This window comes from Plecotus auritus (genome assembly GCF_963455305.1).
Source record: "Plecotus auritus genome assembly, chromosome: 5".
NCBI lineage: Eukaryota > Metazoa > Chordata > Mammalia > Chiroptera > Vespertilionidae > Plecotus > Plecotus auritus.
The window spans coordinates 183,727,404-183,734,838 of NC_137776.1; the positions used below are offsets into that span (position 1 = coordinate 183,727,404).

General features: G+C 61.2%; 1 pseudogene across 1 annotated transcript; it reads left to right on the forward strand.

The window, feature by feature from the left end:
* Positions 1 to 326: 326 nt before the first annotated feature.
* Positions 327 to 6,692, forward strand: LOC308248395 (bile salt-activated lipase-like; annotated as a pseudogene). The gene is made up of 11 exons: positions 327 to 392; positions 1,176 to 1,335; positions 1,429 to 1,551; positions 1,740 to 1,937; positions 2,503 to 2,633; positions 3,023 to 3,130; positions 3,221 to 3,338; positions 3,884 to 4,070; positions 4,240 to 4,443; positions 5,929 to 6,126; positions 6,376 to 6,692. The product of its transcript is annotated as a bile salt-activated lipase-like (transcript).
* Positions 6,693 to 7,435: the final 743 nt, after the last annotated feature.

Genomic DNA, 7,435 nt, shown 5'->3' on the forward strand with positions numbered 1-7,435 from the left:
GCACCCGTGCACACATGCATTAGTGTGTGTGTGTGTGTGTGCACACCTCTGTGACCTTGGCCCAGCCTGAGCCCGCCAGGAAAAGGCAGCTATGCATGCATGTGTGTGTCTGAGTGTGTGTGCCCACACATGCATGACCTTGGCCCTAAGCCTGGCTGGGAATGACAGGTATCCTGGCCCCGGGTATACTGCCTGGAGGAAGGGGCAGAGGGAGGAGGAGGGGAAGGGAACCAGCCACAGGCAGCTGCCAGCCCTGGATTCCGGATGGCTCCCGCCCCATAAATACCCACACACAGAGGCAGGGCCCCGAGGCTGGCACACGCACCATGGGGCGCCCGGAGCTGGCTGTCTTAGGCCTCGCCTGCTGCATGGCAGTAGTGAGCGCAGCAAAGGTAAGCGAGAGCCCAGAGGACATGGCAGGGGCCCGTCGGCTCCCCTAACCCGGCCTGGGACCTGGGACGGCTGTGGAGGGGGGCAGGCAGGTGGGGCGCTGGCATGAAGAGCCCCCGAGAGCCCACACCCAGCCCCGCGCTGTCCTGGCCCTTCCTCTGCGCTCCTGCCTTCACACTCACACGATGGCGCCACGCAGCTGACAGCCAGGACGCCCACGAACTCGAATGTCAGAGACCACGAGGGAGGGCTGGGCCAGGCGCTCTCAGGGCACACAGGGGCACTTGCGCCAACACAAACAAGGCCCTGTCCCCCAGCCCCAGAGTCACTGGCGCCCTCAGGGCTGATGTGCAGATCTGCCTGGGCCTCCAGGGCCCTGGGCTCTCCCTCTGCCCGGGGAGGGCCATGGCCAGGCACAGAGGGCGCTGGGCCCTGAGAGGCCGGCAGTTTGCCCATCACAGCCCCAGCGGCGGAATAGGAGTGTGGACCTCGGTCTAGTTCAACCAGGAGCCCGGCCCCCCGCCGTGGAGAGGAGGCGACACCCACCTGCTTGCCATTGGCCCAGGCCCCTCCAGGGGGAGTTGGGAGCCTTGGCGCACCTACAGGATCCCTTCCCTCAGGGCCCTGACAGGGCTGAGGAGCTAGGCTTCCTCAGGAACCCACAGCTCCAGGCAGACGTGACTAGGGGCCCCAACTGGAGGCTGTCTGGACCCCTAGAGCCTGCTGGGTTCACCGCACCTCGCTGACCCGCCCAGCCTGCACCCCTGAGCCTGCCCTCTCCCCAGCTGGGCGTGGTGCACACGGAAGGGGGCTTCGTGGAGGGCGTCAACAAGAAGCTTGGCCTGTTGGGCATCGGCGGCCGCTCTGTGGACATCTTCAAGGGCATCCCCTTCGCTGCTCCACCCAAGGCCCTGGAGAACCCCCAGCGGCACCCCGGCTGGCAAGGTGGCTGTGGGTGGATGGGTGCGGGGCTGGCCCTATGACTGGGGTGGCAGTTGGGGCCACCATCCTCACGCCAGGCCCTCTGGTCACCCACAGGGACCCTGAAGGCCAAGGACTTCAAGCAGCGATGCCTGCAAGTCACTGTCACCCAGCAGAACACGTGGGGCTCCGAGGACTGCCTCTACCTCAACATCTGGGTCCCCCAGGGCCAGAAGGAAGGTGCATCCCCCTCCCCATGCCCTCCAGGTCCCCGAACCTGCAGAAAGCGCCCAGGCAGCCAGAGGCCCAGTCCTGCCCTACCCTACCCCTTGGATGTGTGATCTCCAGAGCTGAAAGTCCCTGAAACAAGCACCCAGAGGGGATGGGGAGGGGACAGCTGGGGTCACCGGGCCTGCTTCCTGCCTCAGTTTCTCAGAACCTGCCTGTCATGATCTGGATCTACGGAGGATCCTTCCTCTTTGGGTCCGGCCAAGGGTTCAACTTCTTCAGTGACTACCTATACGATGGGGAGGTGATCGCCACGCGGGGCAACGTCATCGTGGTCACCTTCAACTACCGCCTCGGGCCGCTGGGCTTCCTCAGCACTGGAGACGCCCACCTGCCAGGTGTGATGGGCACCTGGGGCCAGGGGTGAGGGAGCTGTTGGTGGGGCCCTTCAGCATTGCATTCTCCCAACAACTCCTGAGAGTCTCCCATAAAGACCCAGAATTCTACTGGCAGCGCAGGAAGCTGGGGATGGACAGTGAGATACAGGAGCCCATCAGAAGCTGTAGTGAGGGAAGAGGCTGCCCGCCAGCCAGGTAGGAACCCAGGGAGACCAGGGAGCAGGGACAGGGACCCAGGGAGACCAGGGAGTGGGGACAGGGACCCAGGGAGATCAGGGAGTGGGGACAGGGACCCAGGGAGAGACAGAAGATGAGACACTGAAGTGGTGACGCTGGGGACTCAGAGCCATAGGACAGACAGACAACAAGATGGACGGTGTCAGGGAGAGAGATGAGCAACCTGACCCTCCTGTTCCTAGTCCCCTACCTGAGCCCCACAACCCCTCCAGCACCTCATTCCACAGCCTCCTGGGACCTGCCGTGTGCTGTCCTGGGGCTTGACAGGGGTCTCCACATGGAGAAGCTCTCCCCCACCCAGTCCCTGATGGGCTCCCACCTGCCCCAGGTAACTACGGCCTTCGGGACCAGCACATGGCCATCGCGTGGGTGAAGAGGAACATTGCGGCCTTCGGGGGGGACCCTGAGAACATCACCATCTTTGGACAATCAGCCGGAGGTGTTAGCGTCAATCTACAGGTCTGGGGTTCCTGGGAGGGTGGGCCATATATTCAGGGTGTTGAGGGGAGCTTGGGGGAGTTGATAGGGGCTGGTGGGAAATGACAGGGGGCTGGGGAGCTGATGGGAACTGGGGAGCTGATGGGAACTGGTGGGAGTTGACAGGGGCTGGGGAAGGTAATGGGGGTGGGGAGCTGACGGGGGAAGAGGGAGCTGGAGGGAGCTGATGGGGGCTGGGAAAGCTGTTGGGAACTGGAGGAGCTGGTGGGAACTGGGGGAGCAGATGGGAACTGGGGGGAGCTGATGAGGGCTGTGGGGAACAGCATGATGCTGACAGTCTAGCTGTGCTTGGTGGAGGCCGGTGGGCAAAAGAGGCGAGGCCATGGTGACAGGACCTCTGTGTATTGCAGACCCTCTCTCCCTACAACAAGGGCCTCATCAGGCGAGCCATCAGCCAGAGCGGCGTGGCGCTGGCCCCCTGGGCCATCCAGAAGAACCCTCTCTCCTGGGCCAGAGGGGTAAAGGGGAGCTGCAGTGAGGGAGGTGCTCAGGTTACCTCCTTTCTATGCCCTGTCCTGGTCCCCATGCCAGTCTCTCCCCACCCCCAGATCGCCAAGAAGGTGGGCTGCCCCCTGGAAGATACCGCCAGCATGGCCAAGTGTCTGAAGGTCACCGACCCCCGGGCTCTGACGCTGGCCTATAAGATACCCCTGTTGGGCCTGGAGTGTGAGTGGAGGCTCCACATGGGGGGACGGCCATGCTCCCCAAGAAGCGAGGATTGAGGGGCTGCTGCCTGGTCTGTCACCCGCTCACTGATGTCCCTGGGAGCCTGGTGCCGCCAGGGCCCTTGTTGCCTCCGTGGCCCAACTGGCTGTGCCGCGGGCGCCATCCCTCCCTCTGATCCTCCCTGGGTCCTGACCCCTTTGGGAAGCTGGTGCACCTTGTCCCCCAACAATGGGCAGAAACAGTCTTATGCACCCACTTTAGGGATCTCAGGCGCAGTGGCTGTCAGCAGACGGTGTGGCCCAGGGAGCCTGTGGCAGTCTGCACACAGTCTGGGCTGCCACACTGGGGAGGGTGACATCGGGCGGATGGGGCCAGGGAAACTGCTCCACACGCACAGGGCAGCCCAGGACATAGAATGATCCGGGCCCCATGTCAGGGGGACAGGCTGAGGACCCTGGTCTGGATCCGAGGAGGCAGGGGCTGCCCCCGGGCCTGGGGCCTGGCAGGGGCTCTGGAAGGTGCGAGGACCCCTACTCTCCACGCAGACCCCGTAGTGCACTACCTGGGCTTCCTGCCTGTCATGGATGGAGACTTCATCCCTGACGACCCCATCAACCTTTTCGCCAACGCGGCCGACATTGACTACATCGCTGGCACCAACAACATGGACGGCCACATCTTTGCCACTGCTGACATGCCGGCCGTAAACTTGGACAACCAGACCGTCACGGGGTAACTAGGGTGCAGGGCCCAGGACGTGCCCGTGGGCCTCTTGGGGAGGAATCATCTGGAGAAGGAGGTTGGCAGGAGTAGGGGGCCATCTGCAGGGCCCAGGCAGGGGGCAGGGGGGATGCCTCCCACTGACCTGGGTCCAGGATCCAGTGCCGGCTTGTCCCTGCAGGGAGGACTTCTTCAAGCTCATCAGGGGCCTCACCTTGGCCAAGGGGGCCAGAGGTGCCAACGCTACCTTTGACTTCTACACGGGGTCCTGGGCCCAGGACTCCTCCCAGGAGGCCAAGAAGAAGACGGTGGTGGACTTTGAGACCGACGTCTTCTTCCTGATGCCCACGAAGATGGCCGTGGCCCAGCACAGAGCCAGCGCCAAGTGAGGGCCGGGGCAGGGGAGGCTCCCCTGGGTCACACACCTGCCCAGTGAGGCCTCCCCGGTGGGCGACTCGGGGATCAGGGAGGCCAGGGAAAACCATGATGGGGTCCCAGCGGTGCCTGCACCATCTGCCTTGCCCAGGCCTGAGGAGACTTGAGAAGGCCCCTCCTCACCTCCCAGCTCAGGGGCCTTTACAGAGCCCTCCTCCTGTTACTGGCAAACCCCAGGTTGGGCTCGGGCTGCCTGTCCGTGTGTCCAATAACGAAGGCCGGGTGGAATCATATGAGGCGTTTATTGAGAAGGTCAGCCAACCAAGAAGACAGGGTGCTTACAAGCATTCACATCCTGTCTTCCAGCAGGTGCAGGGGACAGGGCTATAAAGTGGCGGGGCTGAGGTGCTACGTGCAGCCCTGGGGGTCTGCAACCTCAGCTATTGTAGTCACATGAGATGATGTAGATGAGATGATGTAGATGAGATGACGTGGATGAGATGATGTTTTGACTCCTGGTGCGTTTGTCCCTGCCTATAGGTTCTGCTTGCTCGAAACACAGCTGAGTCACCTCCTTCATTGCTTTGCACAGGCCTTCAAAGGAAACTTAAGAACTTAACCCCCTATTCACATAAATATACGTGTTCTAAGACTGAAAATGATAGGCTTACTTTATAGATTAATTCAGGTGTTCTATCCATCAAGTTATAAGTCCCCCATTCACTCAGCACAGTGGTCGGTAAACTGCGGCTCGAGAGCCACATGGGGCTCTTTGGCCCCTGGAGTGTGGCTCTTCCACAAAATACCACGGACCCTAATTAAGTAAATAACAATATACCTACCTATATAGTTTAAGTTTAAAAAATTTGGCTCTCAAAAGAAATTTCAGTCGTTGTACTGTTGATATTTGGCTCTGTTGACTAATGAGTTTGCCGACCACTGACTCAGCCCACAAACCTCCTCTGCAGTGTCTGCAGCCTCCCCGCAGCCCCCAGGAATAGGGGGACAGAACACGGGATGATGCTCTCTGTTGTGGGTTTGGAGTTGGCCAACATTCAAAACAACTCTGGCCTGCGGCCACCTGGTCAACCTCCAGCGAAAATAAAAAGTCAGTTAGGGATGCTTCCTCGGAAGCGAGAGAAAACGATGCCCAGGAAGAGCAGGCAGAAAGCTTGTCCCAACTCCAGGAACTTGAGGTCTTCATTGGGCGGCACAGGTGTGTTCCCGACGGGAACACAAATTCATCTGCAGAGAAAAGGAAGGAAGACGCCTCGACAGGCTTTGTGGAGGGAAGAGTGAATGCACTCGAGATCCCAGAACAACAGCCCCACGGCCTTCCCTTCCAGGAGCAGGGATTCAGGTCCTTCCTGATTCTGAGTCTGAGGATTTCCCGGCCACACCCTGCTCTCCCCATTTCTCCCTCCAGGGCCCAGCTCTGGGTCAGAAGCCCAGGTGAGCTCCCTGCCAACCTGGGCCGTGTCCCTCCCCTCCTCAGGAGTGCCCGGACCTACACCTACCTGTTCTCCCACCCTGTTCGCATTCCGTTGTTACCCAGCTGGTTGGGCGCCGATCACATTACTGACCTCCCGTACGTGTTTGGGAAGCCCTTCGCCAACCCCCTGATCTACCGGCCCCAAGACAGGACTGTCTCCCGGGCCATGATCGCCTACTGGACCAACTTTGCCAGGACTGGGTAAGGCGGGTGAGGCTGTACCAGGCCTCCTGCCACCTGGGCCCCACATGCCTCTCCCCTCTCCTATACTTAACCTCCCTGAGCTTCAGTACCCCCATCTGTGTGTGAGGATAGAACTACTGGTTGGGCGCAGAACACGTACATGCCCAGCCAGTGCCCAGGACACAGTGAGGTGCCCTGGTGGTTCGGGTCAGCATGGAGGCCTCCTGTGAGCCCTCAGACCCCACACAGCCTTTCTCTCACGTGCAGGGACCCCAATAAGGGCCACTTGGCTGTGCCCACCCAGTGGGATCCCTACACCCAGGAAAATGGCAACTACCTGGAGATTAACAAGAAGATGGACGGCCAGTCCATGAAACAGCACCTGAGGAGCAGCTACCTGCAGTACTGGACCCAGACCTACCAGGCCCTGCCCACCGTGACCGGAGACGGGGCTGCCCCCCTGCCCCCCTCTGACGACTCAGAGGCCCTTCCCGTGCCTCCCATGGACGACTCTTCGGCCACCCCATGAGCTCCCCACTGGTGACTCTGAGGGGGCTCAGATGCCCTCAGCCATTTGCTTCTAATGTCCTTGTCCAAGAGGCCACAGGTGGACCCCAGGGAGCCCACCTCCCGCCCAGCTCTTCCTGAATAAAGCCGCATCTCTCTCTGGCAACCTGCTTTGCCCTCATGACCGAGCTGCCTGCCCGGTCTCTGACCGTGTCTGGCTCTGAAAGTGGGTGCCCGCCTCTTTTCAGAGGAGGAAAGAGGGTCAGAGGAGGGTCAGCCCTGAGTTGGGAGCAGGCTCTGTGTACCGGGGTCTGGGAATGGCCCGGGAGAGAAACTGATTGGCCTCGAGCTGGATCCCAGGCAGAAACAGTAACGCATCCAGCAGACTCAGAGCACAGGGTACCAGGGCTGGGCCTTGGGTGCCCCCGGCAAGGCCAGGGTGCTCCCCGCTGGCTCTGGCAGAGTCCGGAGGGCAGCGGGAGGCAGAGTGAGATGCAGGGCCTTGGCCACCTCAGCAAGGTCTGGGACGGGGCACCGCCTGCACTGAGGGCTCCCCCATCCTGACCTCACATGGCCCGGGCGGCGGCCTGTGGACACCGCGTTGTAGACAGGTACTGTGAGAAATGCTCACCTGTCCCAACTCAAATGACACTAGGAGACAGAAACTCGGTGAAAGGAAGACCTTGAATATGCTCTCCAGAACCCACAGTCACCTGGGACTCCTCAGACCATGTGCCGGCAGTCTGTACAGGCACCCCTGGGGCAGGAACACAGCCCATTTATCCGGCCCCTCCTCCGGCTCCTCAGTGGCTGAGTACTC